The sequence below is a fragment of the Pan troglodytes genome, chromosome 12, assembly GCF_028858775.2.
Source record: "Pan troglodytes isolate AG18354 chromosome 12, NHGRI_mPanTro3-v2.0_pri, whole genome shotgun sequence".
Classification (NCBI taxonomy): domain Eukaryota; kingdom Metazoa; phylum Chordata; class Mammalia; order Primates; family Hominidae; genus Pan; species Pan troglodytes.
This window is the reverse complement of record NC_072410.2, coordinates 17,887,438-17,895,221: the sequence shown is the minus strand read 5'-3', so window position 1 is coordinate 17,895,221 and position 7,784 is coordinate 17,887,438. Positions and strand designations below refer to the sequence as shown.

General features: G+C 41.2%; 1 long non-coding RNA gene across 1 annotated transcript in view; it reads right to left on the bottom strand.

Moving 5' to 3' along the window:
* Nucleotides 1–258: 258 nt before the first annotated feature.
* LOC746383 (uncharacterized) overlaps nt 259–7,784 on the bottom strand; it is a 104,074-nt gene continuing 96,548 nt past the window's right edge. Inside the window, exon 3 of the long non-coding RNA XR_127150.7 lies at nt 259–785. This is a non-coding gene — a long non-coding RNA (uncharacterized LOC746383). The remainder of the gene's footprint in view (nt 786–7,784) is intronic.

Sequence of the window (7,784 nt, the reverse complement as noted above, 5' to 3'; positions counted from 1 at the left end):
CTTGTAACTTTCAAAGGTTGTAATCATGCCTTTCATGACATTGTGAACTATAATTTTGTCTTGCTAAGCTACCATAAAAGAGTGGTTGTTTTATTATTATAGTATGCACTAAAAAAACAGAACCTATGCTCCTCATTTAACTAATCACTTCTGATATTTCTCAAGCTAATGGGAACCAAAAACACTTATATCTGTTCGTAGATGTTCTTAATGAAATGCACACTTTTTTTTTATAATGTAAGCATATGCGTACACATGTATGAACTTTACAAGTTTATTTAGCAAGAAAACAAATATGTGAGGAAAACAGACTTTTCAAGTGGCGCTTTAATTGTCGTTCATGCATGTTCTACAGATCATTACTGAATGTTTACAGGTCCTGCATGGAATGACTTTACACCAAAGAAGAGGGTAACGTATCCTCACTGTTTATAAAAATGACGGCTCCTAATGGACCATATTAGCTTTAACACAAACTATTAAATCTCCTTCATTACTTTTCTCTGTGTTCTGTTTCGGCATCTCGTTAGCTCTGAGAAGTGGGTGCAAACTCCTAAGGAAACATGAGCACACATTGAGACGATTAGAGATCATGGTTATTAGATAAGCCTCAGGAGGATGTTTTTCTTGGGTTGCTCACAAGCATTTTGAAAGAGTCGTGTTCCAGGTTTGAGGTCCTATGTTTCTTCCTCTTAAACTATGAGCAGCTGTAGCACATGACCTACTTCTGTAGGGCCCTGTAATGATTTCCTTCCTTCGGAGGCTTCAGGAGTTCTCCTTCTGCCCTGTGAAAAAAAGGGACAAATATTTTAATCCAAGCAAAATGCTGAAGCAGGTTTTGTTGGTTTCAGGGAAGAAACTCAATACAGCTCCAGCACTGAATGTAGGCCTCAAATTGGAACCATCTGGGCCGCAGAAGGGCTCAGAGACCTTTGGGGAAGGCAGAGACAGTCTTGCCTAGGGCCGCAGCCCATACACCTGCAGAGATGGCCGACGTCTGGGCAGGCCCTGGGCTCACCCAGGAACTGGAGCCGCTCCCACTGCGGCAAAGCCCTCACTGCCTGGCATTGCAGTTGGGAATACCATGTAAGAAAAGGTGACAACTGCTCAGAGGACGACTTCCTACATGAATATTCCTCACGGTGAAAGGAAAGCCTCATGATTCTTTGGAACATATTTGACACAAATCAGACATAATTTCCTAACTTTTGGTTTTTAGCACACAGGGAGGAAAGTCCTCAGGAAACCATAGGTGGGTATATACAATATTTTTAGAGTTATCCTTAACTAGGGGGGAAAAAAAGGCTTTTACAACCCAATGCATGCCTGTTTGGTATTCTCCGTCTTCTTTTTTTGTTTAAAAGGTTGTTATTATTATCGTTGACTAGTTTTCCTTTTTAACTAAGTGAAAGTGCTTTTCAAGTGTTTTCTAATATCTAAACATAGAAGACTAGGCCAGCTGCTGGAAGGTTATTTTAAATAAAGTATTTTTAAAAATTTTATATTGCAAACTTTCCATGGGTGAGGGATGAGAGTATCAACCCATTTCCAAATATAAAGGGTGAGGACTTTTGCTCAAAGATTAGAAATCTTATCAAGTGATTTTAAAACCAGTGCAGAATATGTTTTCTGGAAAGAAAGTGGGACATAAAGATCAGATAGAAATTGTACAAAAGTTGTGCATTTAATAAATATATTTTCCAAATATTAGTTGATGAGGAATATATCATTTTCAATTTGGGTTTTAAATTATTTACTGTGGTTAGAAGTGCAATGTGGCCATAATAGAATCCTAAAGAATATGACCAAACTTGACATCCTGAGAGTGGAAGCCCCATGACAATCTCAACACCAAGGTCAGAGGATGATTTATTGAGAAAGGATCAGTCCCTGGAAAAGGTGACAATTCAGAAAAAAATAGAGGTGCTTGAAATTTTGAGCTTCAATTCCTAGAAGTGTGAATTTATCTGGTTTCTTCTAACGAATCTTTTTCAATAAGCCAGTGGACCACAGTTTTTTGCTTATTGTAAGTACATTTATTTGTTTATTATAATTAAATCTATTGACTGATGGAAATTACACAGTGAAGACATATATTATATGTATGATTAAAATGTTTAATATTTTTTAAAATTAAGAATTGTCAGCAAGAATATTTATTTTTAAATTCCTGAATGGAAAATAAGTCCAAAAAATAGTATTTGGACTGAAGGCTCACAGAATATCTCTCATTTTTAAAAGTTCTAAGGATGTATCTGTTGCAAGGTTTCCCAGCACATTCTTAGGGGTGACATGACTGTACGGTGTTTCGGTTCTGAGCTGTTCTCACATGCACACTTCATCACAAGCCAACTGGGAGGGGTGCGGGAGGGTTGTGTGCGTTGGGCTTACTTTTTTTTGCCCTGTTCCAAATTTATATGCATGAATCTAAATTTTTAACCAAATCTTTGTTCTCTTCCCTCTTGAGGCTGCTTCACACTCCTGCCTACGCACCCAGCTGCACCCAGATAGCTCTTCCTCCCTCCCCACCCTGACAGCCTGCACCGCTGCTCAGCTACAGGGCGAGACTTAATGGAGCTGAGCAGAGCATTTCCTAGCGAGCTTCCTGCAGAGCAGTCAGCCAAGACTGGGAAAGGCCCACCACCAAACACCAGGAGCCAGGTGAAAATCAGAGGGCCAGCCCGCTGCAGGGGCAGCCTCCAGAAAGCGTCTTGCTGTCATTTAAGGGTATTAGTTTGATACCTTTAGGAAGGCTTTGGGTTTCTCTAAAACATGGCCACTGTCTCATTCATATAGCTCTGTGAGGATGCCTATATTCAGTATCTGGGCTAAGCTGACCCACCAACTCCATTGAGTTGCGAATTTCTAGCATGAATACCTAGCCTCAGAAAAGTAAGAAATTCTGCTGTGTGTCTTCACATGTATTTTTATTTTTACTTTATTACTACTGTTATTATTTTTAGAGACAGTGCCTTGTTCTGTTGCCCCAGCTGGAGTCCTGTGGCAATATCCTAGCTCACTGCAGCCTCGAACTCCTGGGCTCAGGTGATTCTCCCACCTCAGCCTCCTGAGTAGCTAGGACTACAGGTGTACCACCATGCCCGGCTAATTTTTCATTATTTTAGAGATAGGGATCTCATTACGTTGGCTAGGCTGGACTCAAACGCCTGGTCCCAAGCGATCCTCCTGCCTTGGCCTCCAAAAGTGCTGGGGCTACAGGCATGAGCCACTGCACCCACCCTCCCTGAGTATATTTTTAAATACAGGGTTTCATATCTTCAACATAGCCCCTAAATTAAAGCAATGATTATAACAATCACACAGCAACTAAAGCCAGTGTTCTGATGGTTTTATTTGAAAAGCACCATTCTCTACAAGTGGAAGCTAATCAATAAAAAAATATACATATATTTGAGAGAAAAGCCCACCCTGTCCTCAGGAAAAGCAACCCGTAGAGAGTGGGCAATTTCAGATTGATTTATGAACTGGGAAAGTACTTCTGATTTTGTTTTAATTTTTTCTTTGGCCAAACTGGTCAGGAGGTGATGAAGACTGACTTCCTAGCCTTTTGCTGCCAAATCTTAACTGCCTGAAAACTTACAGAAATGCTTGATTAAAACTAGAATAAAAATCTCCAGTTGCCTTCAGCAAACCACAGCACAAGGGTGGGAAAAACAGTGCCAGGTTGCAGTTTAAGTATAGTTACTTGGCGCCTGCTGAAAGTACTGCTCCCTTCCTGTTTAATAATTAATTCAACTTTAAAGCCCCAAGGATCTGGACTCAGCACCAGTTTCACAAAGCAGTACAGAAACAAAATGCTTCCAGAACTGGAGGGGGGCATAGAGGAAGAAAGAATCTAACATTTCAAGAAACATCACCACATGGGGCCGGCAAGCAGGGGGTGGGGTTTGGAGGTGGAAAGATCCAGGGTGGGGAAATTCAAAATAAAATAAATACACACAAAAGCAAGGTTATTCACGGCCACTGGCACCAGGACTGGGAGCGGCATGGCGAGCCGGAAGTCATCCATTTGGGAGGCAGGCTGGTGCCTGCAGGCTAGTGGGGCCGAGAGGGTAATGGGCTCAGTCTCTGGAAAAGGAGACCCAGCCTTGCTCTTCAGCAGTGGCCTCTGCTCATTAGTCAGAGCATCGTGCTGGAAAAGGCATCCAAGGTGGGCAGTCATCCTTGCTTTCGCGCTCCTCTCCCTCCACCCCACCCCACCCGCACAATTCACCCTCCAGGGGAAGGGCCGGAGAATGCCCGATGTGAGGGCGAAAAACAAGCAAGTTCCCAGGCTTAAATATTCAGTTACAGAAGTTAACACCCAACATAGCAGCAGATAACTGCAAAAATGTGTCCCTGCATCCAGTGGGGCACCTGCACTGTGCTTTGTGGTTTTTCTAAGTCGTTTGCTTTCTCTAAGCTGGTGAGTCCAGCCAGGAAGGTGATGCACTGCAGATGCTGAAAACAGGCAGAAGCTGCTTAAAAGCTTATCAAATCTAGTATCGCACACAAGATAGGAGGGGGAATGTGTCCAGAACGACTGCAGCAGGCCCACCTCCAACCTCACAATTCAATATGAAACCACACGGACTATTCTTCTGTACTCCAGGAAACCTAAGTATCCCAAAGCATTGCCAAGAGGTGGTCTCACCAGAAATGAACAGATTAATTAAACAAAACGAAGGCCCAAGTGGCCAAAGGAAAGAGGAAAGCTATTTAACCCAAATTGTATTTACTTTTTGCTTATTTTTATTATTATAAAGAGTCATGGGATAGAACACTCACACGTATCCCCTGAGATTCCAGTTGGGTATTTTGAAATCGACATTCACATAATTAACTGGTTGAGTTGGACAAATAATGACCTGAATATTTTCCGTAATCCTTAAAAATGGATGTTTTTATTACTCTGCAATTGTTAAAACGATATGAATTTTCTTTATATTTTACTTCATACATACATTAGTTATAAAACATTTAAAGTACATTTCCTTTGTATGTTTCCCTCCACTGCAGATTGATGGTGTTGCCTTAAAACTGTAACAGCTGTATTTTAAAAATAGGATTTTGTATTCCTCTGGACTGAGTTCTTAAAACTATGCCAAACTCAAGTTTGAAACTAGTTTCCAGTTATTAAACAATTTCAAAACCAGAAGGTCAATATGTTTTTCTCTATTTTTGAGGTAGTGAATGTCTAGCTGCTGCTTTTTATTTTTCAATTGCAAGTTTGGTTTCAAGCTCATGCCCCTGTTTTCTTACAAAGCTCATAGTCCCAGACAGTGAATCCTTCCTCACAGTAACATCTTCCTTTGTGATGAGAATAATTATCTATCAGCGTATCTTTTTAAAAAAATAAATTTGGGTATTTCTAGGAGGCAGTGCATTGTCATGGAAACACCGTTGGACTATGAACCAAGCCAGCCTCTGGGCTGGTCCAGCACTAGCTGTACATCCTGGCAAGTTACAAACCCAAGAACACACCCCTGGGTGTCAGTGTGTACCGCTGCTAAAGGAGGAGTTCTCAGTGCTTCTCTCCCTGCACTGTGTCTGCAGGGAACCCCTTTTCAGGGTTGGGAAGGGAAGACTCACACACACACAGCCCACTCTAAATCGATCCAGACTATGATAAGTGCTGAAATAGAACCATGAATTAAATGAACCAGAAGATTTATAAGGCCTGCCCAGCTCCACAGATCTCTGATTCCATGTGAATCATGGATTCACCAACTGGGTTATGCCCAGTCACTGGCCTCACTCACTCAATGCTCGCCGTGTCCTGCTCACTCCTGTCCAGCCTGGCCTTTTTCATACAATCCACGGGGAATTGGCGCTAGTAGGTAGTAGGTAATTTGGAAGATTAGATTAAATAATTTGGAATATACCCATGGATATAGATGAGCCCTAAAAAAGGGAAAAGGTGTGGCCCCACGATGAAAGAGTGGAAATCAAGCTTAACTCTTGGGTAATCAGCGTATGTGTAGGGCAAGTGTATTCTATTCAAGATTTACCCACAAGAGGCAAAAATACTGTGTCAGAAGTTAGCAGATAAAACAGGAATATGAAGAAAATGGCACAACTTTTTTTTCTACCTTTTTGTGATCCTCCCTCCTCATGGTTTGAAATATTTTGTGCTAGTTGTCAAGTGTGGGCCTTATAGGCTGATGGGACAGGGGTCCTCACCTCAGTTTTCTCATCTGAAAAATGGGGATTTCAACGTCAGAAGGTTGCTTTGATGATTATCTGAATTAATATATGTAAATCTCTTGGTAGAATACACGGAATTTACCAAGTTGTAAGTTGATGTCAGCCATTATTATTGAGTTAGGAGAGCTACGTTTTTTGTTATGTTTTGTTTTTGTTTTTGTTTTTGTTTTTTGAGACAGAGTCTCACTCTGTTGGCCAGGCTAGAGTGCAGTGGCATGATCGTGGCTCACTACAACCTCTGTCTCCTAGGCTCAAGCAATTCTCCTGCCCCAGCCTCCTGAGTAGCTGGGATTACAGGCATGCACCACCACACCCGGCTAATTTTTGTATTTTTAGTAGAGATGGTCTTGAACTCCTGACCTGAGGTAATCCTCCCACCTTAGCCTCCCAAAGTGTTGGGATTACAGGTGTGAGCCACCGCGCCTGGCCTAGGAGAGCTATGTTTAACCAAAGAGCTAGTGACTAATAATACATAACTAGTATTACCATACTGAAATTTTTTGCCTCTATATGCATTTGCTAGGGCTGCCATGACAAAGTGCCACAGGCTGAGTGGCTTAAACAACAGAGATTTATTTCCTCACAATTCTGGAGGCTCCGAGTCAGAGATCAAGGTGTGGGCAGGGTTGATTTCCTCTGAGGCCCCTCTCCTTGGCTTGTAGATGCCACCTTCTCCCCATGTCCTCACATGGTCTTCCCTCTGTGCATGTCTGTGCCCTAATCTCTTTTTATGAGGACAACAGTCACATTGGATTAGGGCCCACCGGATGACAAGCTTTAACCTTAGCTTGTTAAAGACTGTATCCCCAAATATCATCATATTCTGAAGTACTGGGGTTTAGGACTTCAACATGGGAATTTGGTGAAATACAATTCAGCTTATAACAGCCTCCACATCAGTAGAAGCACGGCTTCCATCAAGAGTTTTAAAATAACAGAAGTTCAGATTTGTATACATGGGTATATAAATGAAAGGGATCAACCTGGAGGACATTATTAAGTGAAATAAGCCAGGCACAGAAAGACAAATATTGCATGATCTCAGTCATAAGTGGAATCTTAAAAAGATGCCTTAATAGAAATAGAGAGTAGAATAGTGGTTATCAGAGCCTGGAGAGGGGAGGGGTAAGGGGAAACAAAAGAGGTTGATCAATAGATAGAGTTGTAGTTAGGAAGGAAGAATAAATTCCAGTGTTCTATTACATAGTATGGTGACTATAGCAGATAGCAATGTTCTGTGTATTTCAAGATGGCTAGAAGAGAACATTTTGAATGTTAACGCTACAAAAAAAATGATAAATGTTTAAAGTAATGAATATGGTAATTACCATGACTTAGTCATTTATACAATGTATATACATGCATTGAAACATCACACTGTATCCCATAAATATGTTCACTTATTATGTCAATTATATATAAAATGGAATTAATTTAAAAAGAAAAAAAAATGGGGAAACAGGCTCTATCCAGACCCTTGAATACTTTCACTGAGATGAAGCTGCATGCTCTGTGACTGTTCCCCAGTACAGAATAGACACTCACAGTCTGCAGACAAGTTAAAATCAAGCAGAGGT